The sequence below is a fragment of the Empidonax traillii genome, unplaced genomic scaffold (assembly GCF_003031625.1).
Source record: "Empidonax traillii isolate 1590-97213 ecotype Southwest subspecies unplaced genomic scaffold, ASM303162v1 scaffold170:size2694500, whole genome shotgun sequence".
Taxonomy (NCBI): Eukaryota; Metazoa; Chordata; class Aves; order Passeriformes; family Tyrannidae; genus Empidonax; species Empidonax traillii.
Window position 1 is genome coordinate 684,020 of NW_020955363.1, and position 14,712 is coordinate 698,731.

The following is a 14,712-nucleotide window of genomic DNA, read 5'->3' on the forward strand; positions in this document are numbered from 1 at the left end:
CCAGAACCACAAAGGAAAAAAACAATTAAGAACTGAAAAGTTTACTGTGATACAATCTCAGGTGATGGGATACTAGAACCTGGATTTTCACTGTACTTTCCAAGTGGATAGAGAGAAATGTGGGTGAGTTAGAGAATGAAGTGTTGGATGAACTAATAGAGAAACATTCATATTGCATATATATTCTTTTCACTGATAACAGCAAAGCTGTTCTAGTTATTGGACATGTGTACCCCATAATTTTCTAAAATTATAACTCTGTATTTTAATATAACTCTGTATTTTACCACATTCTCAGCTCCACTAGCATGGAACTAGTTTTATACTCTCCTCTCTTCCTAGCCTTCTATTCCAGTTGTCAAAGCTGGAAAATCCCTGAGTGTAAGTGGAAGACACATTTAATTGGTTGTGATAATTCTTAGAAAACTAGATATAACTTGGACAGTAAATCCATACAGTTGGATTACTATACTTACTGTAAGTGTCAGGAAGATCAAGTGATTGCAACTTGGAAAATATATAGAATATTTAAACGCCTTAGACAAGAAATAACAGCTTAAGAAAAACCCATGTTGGCACCCAGGGAGCTTGATAAGTTCCGATGGTTCAGCCAACACTGACATTAAAAAAAGATCCCTCTTAACTGTTAGATACTGCAGAGAAATTGACAAAATTAGAGTGTAATAAAACATTGTAGTTGGTGTCAAAGTGAAGCCTTATCCAGACAGTGCACTAATAGTGTTACTCTCTGGAGTGGAAGGTGATGCATAAAATAAAAGACATGAGAAGGCTCTGGGCAACACAGGTGAGAATTCTTCCAAAGTTGGCAAGCCCCAAGTGGAACATTTTAAAATCAAATATGGGTGTTAGAGAAATATTAAAGTTTGAAATTATGGGGCAGGAATAGCTACAGGCCTAGAATAAAAAAAAAGGGCAGACCAATATGAGAGTAATTGCTGACAGGAGGGCAGGATGCTGTATAAGACACTATATAAGATGTGTGCCCTGCATGCTCGGAAGAGTGCAATAATCCCCAGCCAGGCACTAATGGATACACTGCACTGACACACTGAGTACACTTCCCAAGTGACAACCCTCATAGCAGCAGTCAGCTGAGAACAAGAACGCATCTCTGTGCCCTTGAGTTCATTAGACCCTGCTTGACAAGTCATGGCAGTGATTTGACTACTTACCTGGTTCAGACCTCTGTTTGCTAGGAGGAAGGGCAAAGAAGACAATTTCCATGTCCTCTAAAACATAAGACATCAAAAATTATAAGTTTATACAGAAGGTATGTATACTCACTATAGCTATTCCTTTTATACCATAGCACTTGTCATGTAATAGCACGCTGTCAAACGGAGATGGCACAAAAGATATACAACAAATACTTTGGTATACACCTAGATTTGCATCAATTACATCTGTCAAAGAATTGAATAAGCAATGTATTTTTGGCAGACAAGTAATTAGTGAGAAGTGGTTTTGACAAAAGGGTTGTTTTACAGCTCAGGCAATTAAACTATTCTGTGATGCGCTTAGTGAGCTGAGAGGAATGCTCTTTTCCCATGTCTTGTCTTCAAAGCTATAAGAAATCTGCAGCAGTACAGCATTACTCTCCATTCACAACTCCTCAGTTCACGCACCTGTAACGCTGCTGTACAGACTGTGCCTTGATTTTCTTGTTTTCTTGCCTCTTTTACTGTGTCCTGCCGTTGTGGGCCCCCCCTCATGTGTTAGCTTCAGATGTTTTGTTCCTACTTGCAAGTTTACGCCAAGCAGCCTTTTCTGTGCCAGCATTCACATCAGTATGACTCTCCTGTTACTCTCAGGGGGCTTTTAAGATGAAAGCTCCAGGGGTGAGGGGGACTCTGAGATCCTGACATAGTGAAAGTGCATAAGTAGCTGTGATAGACTCTGCACAAAGGAATGAAAGTTTAAAAAAAACTACAAATTTTCAGGTGCAGAGATGAACTGTTTAACACATTTCCCCCTTTGACCACTAAATGCCAGCACAAAGTACTCAACATCTATTCAATTCCTTTCATTTCATTTCATTACACTGTCTTCTTGAAAGTATGTCTCTTAGAAAGAAACTGATTTCAATATAACACATGGCAGAATAAAGTTTAGGCTCTCCAATGCAGTGGGACTTTGACTCTGGTAGGTGCTGTAAAAAGGATGGTATTCCTTAAATGAAAATCAGGTATGTTGGCTTGGAGGGGCAGCTAGTGATAATGGATGGATTGATACTGGCAAGCATCCTTTGTACAGGTTTGAATCTTGCTTCAGGTTGTTATTTGCTCACCTTTAATTGTATTGTTCTGAAGTCACAGGCTTGAGAAGGGCTTGTCTGAACAAGAATGTCATACATGAATCAGTTAAATCAACTTATAAACCTGCAGTGTTAAACTGTGCAAAAGGGTGTGTGGAGATACTTTGGTTTTGGATTTTGCTTTGTTGTGATTTTTTTTAAAATATATTTTAGATAATCCCCCCAACATTTGCTTTCAGCACGATGCTTTGGGAAAAGATCAGTTGCCATCATGGAATGAACACATAAGAAATTCTTGGGCAGAAACAGTGCTCAGTTCTGGTTTCTGTATAAAATGGAAATGAATAGAAAGGAGGGTTTAAACAATGGACTACATAGATGAGGCAGAAGACAAGCTATGTGAATCTTAGAAAATTAAATGTGTGTTATTTCTCGATAGGTCAGTCAATAAGGCTGGATAGAGCCTTATTATATGTATATGTCTTTGCGTATGGAGATATATTTTATAATAAAACAAGGGAGAATGATGGGGTTTTTTGATCTCAGCAGGAGTCTAGCAGTATCTTGGGGCTGCAGATTAGTATAATGATCTTGGTGGCTATTGGAATCCCTTAGATGAGTTCATTCCTCATTTTGGGAAGAGTATACAATGGTTCTTCTTGCATTAGTATATATGGAGGATCTGAGTAACTTACTCTTTCCCCTTCTTCACAGGTCCAGAACATTAATGAAATTCTTCAGTCTCCACACTGAAATAATAACTGCAATTAAGTGTCATGTGTTAGGACTTCAGTCAGGTGCCTGAAGCAATCCTTCTTCCTCTCATGCTAAATTGGTTTCCGGCATTTTTATTTTTCTTTCTCTGAAGCACCCAGGATAACTTAGAGTTGTAAACAGCACAGTGAATAGAGTAAGCAAGCTGGGAGGTGGGACAGAAGCCCCCCTCAAATCATATGCCCTACTGATATGTTTACAGTGATATTGAATGCCTGAGCTACGATTTCTTTTCTACAGGTCAGATTGCCAGGCACCTTTAAAAATGTTTTAATCCACTTTCTTAAGAAAACAAGGTTTATGTAGTCACGTTTAGTTTTCTCCTCCCATAATAATTGGCTAGTTTTAGTGAAATGGCAGGAAAAAAATCACAGTGTCAAAGACATTAAGCTTCCATGGGTTTGGGGCAACAGCATTAATGCAATGGCAGAATTTGCGTTCTTCAAGAACTTTCTCTGTGACAGACACCAAGGAACACATCCAAGAGATGCATATCTCTAAAAATCCTTAGTGTCATGATCCATGGAGCTACACAGTTGTTCTTGGCTTTTTACTCAGTATCTTTTCTGAGATTATCTTGGCATATCTCAAGTAAATTCCTTGGCTTTCGGGATTGATCTTTCCTGTGGTCTACCAACAGCACAACCAGGCCTATTCTTAAAGGACTAACATTCTGGCTTTAACTGGAAGCTTTAGCCATGTAACTGGTCATTTCTGTAATTCACTGGCATGTGAAGGGGTCAGATCTCATGGTCTGACATTGTCCTCAGGCTTTATTTAATTTGAAGCAAGAGCTGTCCTGTCCAGTTTGCCCTGATTCTGCACCATTGGTTACACAATGGAACTTCCTCATGAAGTTAACAAAGCCCATTCTTAGAGTAATATCCACCTTGTGATTCTGAATCACAATAAACATAAAAATCTATTTTCAAACTGAAGAATGAGGTTTGGATTTATCAGGATTTTTTTTTTTTTTAATGGAAATTTCTCTATCATGTCCCAGAGGCTGCAGGACTTGAAAGGCAAAATGTGCTACATGCTAGAAAGGCTTGGATCTATCAAGGCAAATTCCCTGATGGCAGCAAAAAAACCACCACTTCATACCATGTCTACAACTGAGAGGACAAAACAACTGTGAAAGTCATACAAGGTGCTGCTTTTGATCATAAAATGAAAATAATCAGCTGGGGAGCTGTCGTTTTTAAGGGTAAAACCAAAGTAAAAAGAAACACATTCATATAAAATCTTTGTCTTATTCACTGACTGTGGGAGTTGCACTAGTTTTTTTCAATCCAGATTTTGAATTTACTCCCTGGCCCTAGTATATTTAAAACACATTTATTTTACTCGTTCATCTTTTCTTCTGCAGCAAACTCCATAATGGCAATTTTGGTTGTTTGAATACCTTTAAAATTATTTATTATGTTAATTGCTCTTTGCGTGCTACCAGTTATCTTTCTGGATGAAGATAATCCATTTGATTATTATTGCTTACTAGACTGATAACTTTTGAATCTCATGGTAATAATCTCTGTTTTCACAAAACATGCTAAGCTGATACAGAAAATCTAATTTTCACTGTGTAGAAAATATTATTTTCTTTCCATCAAAGAATATGGGTGAGAAAATGACAGTAAATATGTTGCAGAAAATCATCACTTAATGCACTACATCAGATCTTCTCTGAATCCTAGTAAGACCAGCAAGTCATTCTACCTGGATGGACTGACAAAACAAATTATTGTCTGTTCATTTACACACTGTCTTCAAAATTAGTGCAATGAGATGTCATATCAAACCTACCATATATATTTTCAGGAGAAAATCAATATAACACATGGGCTTCAAAAGCTGCTAATGTAATAGAAAAACCAGCATGTGATCCAATCACTACAGAAATCTTGATAACATTTTTAATGACAAATGTCTGAAAAATGCTGCATTTCTCCTTACTAATTAATAAGGACTGAAATTTGAGCACCATTCAGGGGGAATAAAAGTGTTTTCATCTTTTTCTGCTTGCTAGCCTTGGGACTGCATTAAATCTGTGCTACAAAATCTGCATGTTTCTCCAACACCTACTGATTTTAGAAAGAATTCCATGTAGACAGCATAAAAAATTCATCTTTCTTTGCCTATAGGAAAAGATAAAATATTTTTATTTTATAGGTGGTGTCTTTTCCCTGCCTGATTTCACCAAAGATTTTCAAGAGTATTTATGACCGACCAGTGTTAAAAAATTCCTGCTGGTGGCCTCTCAGGGTAAAACAAGAACTCTCTAAACTGGGTTAATAGGTAAGTTTGGCAACCGATAAAGGAATAAGAAAGAAAACATTTTCCTTTCAATTTGTAATATGGGTTTCAAGGATTAGTACATGTTCTTGGGATTTGAGTGTTTTCAGTTTCATCCAACTTTTTCATATAGAAACCATATTACAGAGGAAAGGAATATTTCAGTACAGATGTGGAAGGCACTGACAAATAGCTTTGGATTTTCCCCATGTCTGGTGAATATTCTAAAAATAGATGCACATTCTTGAAAAGCATTAGAGCAAATAGGGCTGCCCATATCCCACACCAGGATACAGCCCGTGCATGTATAGTACTGCCTCTGACACATGAGAATCTGACAACTGGAAAAGAAGTGTCACACAAATAACTTCATCAGAAAAGAATAGCCTGTACTAGCATTCAAGTTGTGTGCCTGTCGAAAAGTGAAAAGAAAAGGTCCCCTGAAGATTCATCTTAGTTTTTTTTGTAACTGTCAACAGAGGTCTGCTCTTCCCTACAATCTGAAGCACACCTGATTCTGAAAAGAGATGGCTGAATGAGGTCTTGCCCTATATTCTTTTTCTGTGTAGGTGCCAGCAGGTCATCCAGCAAGGATTCTCAAGGTAAGCAAAGGTGAATAATGATGCACCACAGAAATTGTTCCCAGTTATGCACAATGCGTGCACCTTTGCTTCTGCAAAAGACTAACTCCATGTGAAGTGGCAACACCAAGAATTCCCTTACAAGAACTGACACAGGCATTTCAGAGCATTCAGCTGTGCCCTTATGCTGGCTCTGCAGGTTTTCTATGTAGGTCACCGTGGAATGTCTTACTGACTCCATGGACCACTTTGTGTCAGAAAGTGACAATGACTGCTCCAGTTGGAATTTTAATGGGGGAGGTAGGAAGTTAGAATTTGAGACCATCCAAAAGAGAAGAGGCTGGCCAGAAATGATAGGGAAATGGTAGTAGGCTTTTAGCCATGTGTTGGAGGTAAAGTTTTTCTTGGAATTGGCTGACAGCATGGGACAGGATGGCGTGTTACAGCTCCATTAGTGTCTGCTTAGCTTGTAAATAAACAGAGTAGAAAAAACAAACATAAAGCTTGGTCTTTTCTGGAAGCCTAATGTAACCAGCTGTGGTATAAATTAATTAGCATGTGATCCTTATTGAGGTTTGGGTTTTTTTGTAATACAACAAGGTCACAGTGCCAATATCCATTTTATATATTTGGGGCTTCTGATACAGGACAGGTTGTTAACTTCTTTATTCTTAGATGTCTCTGCCATCTAGGTAGGAAAGCAGTCTTGCAGTGCTTCCAATACGGTCTTCAGGAGGCTTGAATTACAGCTCATAGCACTTTAATTAAGACCTAGAGTTGGGATTTTGCCTTTTACTTTATTGCACCTCCAGCTGGCTAATAAAGCTGTTGTTAAATCTCTGTCCTATATTTTAAAGGTCAGAGGAATTTTCTGCAAGAACCTGTGGCACAGGTTCAAACTTATCCATTTTCCCACTGCTGGCCACACAACTCCTAAAAGGAAGAAATTTTGAAAAAGAACCACCATCTGGGGACACAAGAGGAACAGATAACAGGTGTCTTTCAGAAAGGCTGTTCTTTGCCTTCAGAAATTTCAAGGACTAAGTAAAAAATATTTTCTTGCAAGGAAAACTGGCAGATGTGTTTCCAAGTCATCCTCCTGGATCGAAGACCATAGTTTTCTTAGGAAAAGACCTGACTGGTGTAGATTAAAAATGAGCTCCTTTAAAGAATTACTTGAAGCAGGACATAGACCATTCTGCCTGAGGGCTTCTGGAAGTGAAACCCCCAGAGTTTTCACATCCTCAGGGTATCATGGTTTTTATTTTTCATACAAGTAAAGGAAAATTTAATTTGGAAAGCATTAGACGAGCTTTCTAATGGGCAGTTCTGGTACAATATCTGTCTTACTGAGATCCATATACTTGTTATCCTTATTCTATTAATTACACTCTGAAAATGTGCTTATCTATTTGAAGCAAATGCTGTGACACAGAATTTTGTGGGGAAAAATGGATACTGTAGAAGATAAAACACAGCAGGACTCTGAAACTCACAGGAAGGAATAATTTTGAGGAGAGTGAATGGGGAGAAAAGTGTTAGAATCTCAAGATCTGCACTAAGATGGTAAGAATTAAGATTATTAACATTATTCTGGAGCATTACACAATAACACAATGTCATTTTAACTTTCCTCTCTAAAGACCCCCTTCACTTTCATGGAAATAGTCTTTTTTTTTCACACGGCAATTTAAACTGTCATCATTAAATGACTTTTATATAATATACTACAGAAATACAGTTCAAAGCTAATATTGTCGGAGGACATTACATTTATGTGTAAAACAGAAATGAAGAGAAACTGCTGTTATTCAAGAAATGTTCCCTATTTCCCTCAGCTATCATATTTGATGTGTATTAATTTGTAGAAGACAGCTCCAGGAGAAATATTTCCTTAAAAATAAAATTGCTACATAAACTTGTGACCCTTGGCTTTAGTACTGTCTAAAATCCTCTGAGGTTCTCACCAGATGGAAGAGATATTTTGCTATTAGCAGGAACTCAATTGAATAAAAAAAAAAAAAAATCTATGCCCTCCTCAAAATATAGCTTCATGGGAAAATCTATGGAACAGTGAAATAACCATGAAAATTACAGCTAATTTAGATTGACAGCGTTTTAAAACCTGGCAGAGCTAAGTGAACTTTTTAGACAAAATGTTGGGCCAGATCCTTGGAAGATGTAAATAATCATGTCCATTTTCTTCCTTATGAGATGAAGTCAATAACTTTATTTTTAAAAGCAGTTAAAAAAGACAGGGCTTCAGATTCTTAGAGGCAAAAGATCAGTGTAAACAGCATAGAGTGTCTGAGGCTGGATATGTCTCACTCCTACTATCTTTATCTTGGAAAGTTGCAAAGGATAAAAATGGCCTGCAAATAATTCAGATCCCCTTGATTGTTCTAAGGCCTGTGGTTTCTATGAGGGTTTTTGTCATTCATTCAGGACTGCAAATATATTGTTTCCGGAATGTCATTGCTCTTCTACTTGAAAGGTAGCAGAGAATCAGCAAAGTCACTATTAGAAGTGGGGAATAGATTTACAGAACCAATTTATGATCTGTAACACCCTGCTGTACAACATCAAACTTCTGTGTAATCTGATATTCTTCCCAAACTCTGGCCAAGGAAGAGTCAAAAAACTCAGGGAGTTTGAGAACCTTAACCTAGAACACATTGAGATCTCCAAGACAGAGCATGAGGAACTGCAGTTTCTGGGAGAAAAATGCAGTCGTCTAGACCCTGCATTCTGCTTTCTCCTTATTCAGAGAGAGCAGGCATTTCAATGAATGTTGTAGGAGTAAGACATCTGGGGGACTATTAGCCATCTGTTGAAGATGATTTCCTGCTGTGGGGGTAAGAAACTGGTTTGCTGGACACCTTCTTGATCCTAAGTGGTACAGAGTCTTTATAGCTGGTACCAGGCTACAAAGGATTGCCCGTTTCCTGGAGTGATTTTTTTATGATCTGTGTAAACTTCTTTCTCTGAATACAGACTTGACTGAACTGACTATACTTCTTCCATGGAGTATATTCATGAAAATATGTCACTCTTGAAAGCATAGCTAAGGGCAACACACACTTACAGGGAGTAGGAACATAGAGCAGTGATACTGTTCACAGAGTATCACTTGCCAAAATGTCTGAGTTTGTACTGGTACAATACCATCTGTGAACTTACACCTCTGGCATCTGTCTGCCGGTGCTCAGGTGCAGGGTGATGTGCTAGCCTCTTTGACTTTGCCCAGAATGGGAGCTATGACATCATCATCATCATCCATCACAGTGGAAGGGTAGTTTGACTGCCCCTCGAGTGAGAGTTGCTGCTTCTCCTCTCAGATTTGATACCCAGCTAAAAAGAGGGTTGGACTTGCCATTCACCACCCTCTCAGATGTGGTTGAAAAACTTAGGCTTTAGCAGGTATCTGGTGGATGAATTTGATGGAGATTTCAGTCAGAGAGGCACACAGACACGAAGTCTGTGGAAACTTCAGAGATCAGACAGCCAGTCTGTTTCCAGCACATTTGGCAATATCTCAGAGAAGCAATTACTATATCACAAATGAATGTAAGTTTAATAACCTTTTTTTACTAATATATAATATGTTCTTTGCCATTTCCTTAGGGTTGGAAGGTTGTATCTTACTATGTGTTTCATTTAATTAAAAATAAGAGGAAATCCAAGATTAATGTGGTTTACAGCTCACTTTTTCAGACTACAGGTATCTTGATATGCAGTTGCAGCCAGGTAAGTACCATTATCACAAGAGACTACCAGTGGGGATTTTTTGGCTTTTTTTTTTGTTTGGTTTGGTTTTGGCTTGTTTTTTTAAAAAAAACACCCCAGGTCATCAGTGAAAATAATTTCTTCCAGATGTAGAGGAATTTGAAGAATACTAAACTGTTAGGAAAAAGAGGTTCAAATTTTTGTTATTAAAAAAATTGTGAGTTGTCTCAGTATGCAATGCAAAAACATTCTGTTATTATTTTATAAATATCAACGAGAATGAGTCAATTAATTTGTAATTGTGCCTGCGAGGGTTCTACTTGTAAAGTGTGTAATGTATGGAGAACATAATTAGGACTCCTATTCAGTCACAGAGCAACTAAAATTAAACTATGTTTTTAAAATTAATCCTTCCCTCCATTTTAAAAAGAAGAATTTCAGGCTTTTTATATTTGAGCAATTAAAACATCTCATAATTCTACAATATATGAAATCTGGTGGAAGCCTGATTGAAATAGTTTGGAACTGATCCACTATGTCACATTAAACCTTTGAGCAACCAAAACATTTTTTTAATTAAGTAAAATGACAACTTACTAAATACTAATCTTCATTTCATTTTATAAATTCCAGTGATGTATGGTCCTGATATATGTGTTCTCTCAGGTTTTCACTTAAAGCATTTGAAATTCAGTTGCATAATGTGATTTCATACATTGAAAGCTTGTAAACAAGTTTAAAAAAACAACCCGCAAAACCATTTTTTTCCAAAAGAATTTTTGGTGAAAAAATAGCAGCGTTAAATGTATCTTTGACAAAATAAGTTTTGTTTGACAATTTGAACCCCATCTAAAATTTCAAATGTCAGCTTGAAAAATTCTCAGACTGAGACTACTAATCTGTAAAACATCAGCTTGTTCTTACTCTTAGAAGAAACTGGGCAATATCAATGTGCCTTTACCTGCACTCCTTTATCTGCAGTCATGTTTTTAGTCTCCTAAATGATGAACGGTGTCTATGACCTATCTGTTGTTTTTGTTACAAATAACTGGAGATTCTGCTCCAAATCATGTTCCCAGCAGTGAAAAGGAAACAACAGCTGTACTGGAAGGAGAGACTTTGTCTGAGTTGTCCCAACAGCTTGAGATCCTAAGTTTTTGGCGGACAGGCCAAAGCCTACTTTCAAACATACGCCTTCTGCTGTAACTGGGTTCTTTGGGTTCTCTCCTTAGGAAAATTGAAAGTGATTTAAATCACTTCCTGTTCACTTCATCTCCGCTTTTGCATGCTTACTTGATTGACCAATGACCCAATTTCTCATTGTAATTTCTTTTTGCTGTGGTAAAATTTAATGGCAAAGTTCCCTAGAAGGTGATCTACTGGTCCTTTAAATTTATTCAGAAGACTGCTTTTGCCTTTAAAATACTTTCCCTCTTTCCACAACAGAAAGGGCATGGGATAATAGAGCCTTGAATTGTACCACTAAGTAAAAAATACCCATTTAGCTCCAATATGGCCTTTCTCACTTTCATAATTAAGAACATCCCATATGAATATTTTTTACCTGTTTCGTACCACCCATTTAGGACTCCAAGAAAACCAAAGGTATATTTATGGTCTAGAAGAAGCTGCCAGGTTAAATTGAGAAGTGATCTGACACAGACTGCCTAGTTAGGGGTGGATGTGGGCCTCAGTGACGATTTCATAAGGTTAAAGATGTTATTAGGATTGAGATTAGTGTTGATACCAGTAGCTACTGGTAAACAGGAGAGGCTGAAAGAATCAAGAACTTCTGCCTAAACCTGATGGTATTAATGATACACTTTTTTCCAAGTCTGATAAAACAGTCTGGACAGACAGAACTGTGATTAAACTTAGACTCTGCAAGGGTCAGAGAGGTAAATTTATGATAATTAGAAATATTTCTTCTTAGATTAAGTGGGTTAAGGGTTAATAAGAGTAGCCCTTTCACACTGGTCCAGTGACTTCAGCATTCTAAAAATAATAGTGGACTATTAACTATGCTTTCTTTGAGCAGACAATTAATTTTTATAATTCCACTTTTTACTATTTTAGGTATTTTCTGAGGACTTTTTGAGTCCTGAGAATTGAGGAAGTAGGAGTCACAATGGAACAAGTATTCTAATTTTCATGGGTTTTAGCTATTCATCTCTCTGCATATTTTAGACTTTCATCTGTGATTTTGCGGTTTTGAAAGAAACATTCAGGCTTAATGCCCAATATTTCAAAACATTGCACTTATTTACATGTTTTGCTATCTATTCACACTATTATATGTGCATTATAAACAGAAAAACTGCTATATTAGTGTGTGTGTGTTGTAATGCATGTTATATATGTTGAAACACACGGACACACACAATTAATGTATTTTATACACTACTTTTTAAAACTGCATTCCTTACAAACTACTAAGAAAAAACCAAACCATGATATGACATAGGAGTTAATTTCTCTTAAAACCTTTTTATTTTGTCAGGTTTACAGAAGAAAATTTATTAAGTAAGTGTAGTCTTTTGAACATACAAGATAGTACACTTTTATTAATTGAATTAAGTTTTTAGTCACAGAAAAAAAGTAACATTTGTGGTAAAAAAAAACAACACACACCAAAAAAACTGATAAATGTTTCAACAGTATTTCATAGGACTTCCAGAAAATAATAATTATTTTTTTAAAAAGATTGTTCTTTTAAAATTTGTTCTACAAACTTTAATTAAAACATTTGGCAGTGGAGTAGAGAGAAGTTGTGAGTTTCTCTTTATATTCCAATTTTAAAACATTTTGTTTTATTTTCCTTTAAATGCAAATGCATTGAAAATCACAGTAAATTTTTGCTTCAGATGAGAAGACTCCACAGAAGATGAGCATGGGATGTTTTGTTTTGGTAAGTTGATTTTTGCTTCAGACTACAGATCTTTCTGTCAGCTTATCTTGCTGAGAAATCTTAGGTTATAACTCCAGTTAAACCAACCCCTAGTTTTTTCACTCACTGCTTTTTCAAAAGGGTTAAAATAAAGATTTTATATTGAATTTGACCCAGCTGTGTTTGATGACATAAATGAGGACAGAGGCTAAGCTGGCTCCGAAACTGGGACCTTCTAAAGAATTCAGCTGCGGGTACACGAAAAGCAAAGCAATGCATCTTATTCACAGCCTCATTGCTCATTTGAATTTGATGCCTTTGATATGATTAGATATCTGTAAAATAGTCAAACATACTTTAAAATAAAGAGAGCAATTGAGTCTGAGAGATAAAGTAGTAAAAATTGCAAAGATGTTTCACAAATTGCATAGTGCCACAGACTGAGATTGGAATATTTCAAACTGTTACCCTTAAAGGGTGACTAAACTTTGTGTAGATAATAGAAGCAGGTAAGTTAGAGGAAGAGAACCTTATTCCTTAGTAAAGACTTCAACCATCTGAGATAAATCAACATCTGTAGAAAATTAAATCTGATTTAATAATCATAAAACTGATAGAAAATTCTATTTTAAAAAATCTGAAGGTTACTACTTTCATCAAGTTTTCTACAGTAACTATTGAATTGATGTGGTCACTATTCAGTTCAAGAAGTGAGAAGAGGAATAACGGAGTGGAAGGATATCATCACCAAGAGAAAAAAACTCTCAGAGAGCAAGTTTTTAATTAAGTCATTACAGATGCTGGCCTAGGAACTGAGGGAAAGCAATGTCTCAGGCTTGTACAGCATTTAAGGAGATACGAGAAGATCCAGTGGTGAAGAGTGAGAAGCATCAGAATTCATGTGTGCACTGGTTTAATTCCTGCTGGGCTCGGTAAGGTCAGTGTCAAAGTTCCCCCTGAACATGAAGTTGCACACTCAGGCCCCACAGCTCACCTTGTTGTTTGCTTTTTATTCATGAAGAAAACAGAGAGTTATGAAATGGATGAAAGGTTTCATTGGGTAACTGGGAGCTTCAAGAAGTCTTGCAGCACTGGCATCTGACTGCAGCTGCATTATTGGCCATTTTCCATTACACAGGAGACTGATGAAATTCTCTGCACAAAAAAATATCTGACCTTTATTTGCACTGCAAACAAAACATGGCCTTTGTTGTACTAACAGTGCTATTTATCATACTGGGGTAAGAGTGTTCTTTGTACACATGTATGTGCATTGACAAGATTAATGATGTTCATTATGGCTTGATTTTTGTCTCTTTAGGACAGGGATGTGTGCAATGGACTATTGACTTTTTCACATTTAGCCCCTTCCAGTCTGCTAAACGTGGAATGTGTGCATGTTATTTTAAACACAGCTCCCAGGTATTCACCATGGAATAGAACCTCGAAGATACAGCAACTGTTCTGTATGAGAAAAAGCATTTTTACTATTGGGTGTTGACTGGGGCTTGAAGTTTAAAGATTTGTTGGATTACCAAAAATTCCTTCCTTTGCATTAGTGATTTGTGGTATTTCTTCATCAAATAAAATAAGTTAGGTGAGCTATGCAGCCATTTATCAATAAATCCAGAAAGTGAATCATAGTACTGAATGTTAGTTACTCTTTACTCTGTCTAAATTTCTGAGACTGTAATCTCAGGGCAGTCACTGTTTGCTATGTTGTGTTTGAACAACTTTTGCTTGTCTCCCCACTGCTGTCTCAATACAAAACAAGTAACATCGTTATGATTCCATTGTATTTCCCTCCTATGATCAGTGCCGTCCCAATTCAAAATATAACACTACCAGGACTCTGAATGATCACTGCCTGAGCCATAATATGAGAACTGACAGCAACAAGGAGCACCATTCTCTCTTCTGAAAGATAAAAGTGAAATTTAAGACCTCTGAAAGACCAACTACTATTTATGATTTATGTGGCTCTGTGGCAGGTAGCAGAGTCTTCGAATAGAGGAGAGTAATGTCTAAAGTCTGTATCACTTAAGTGAGTGAAATGGGTTGTGTGCATTAGCAGACCAGGTAATGAACCATAAGCTCTGCTAATACTGAAGTTAAGAAAGTTATAGTGGAAGCCTGGACAAAAATATGTTTGAAATAAGCCTAGTAGATCAAAATGA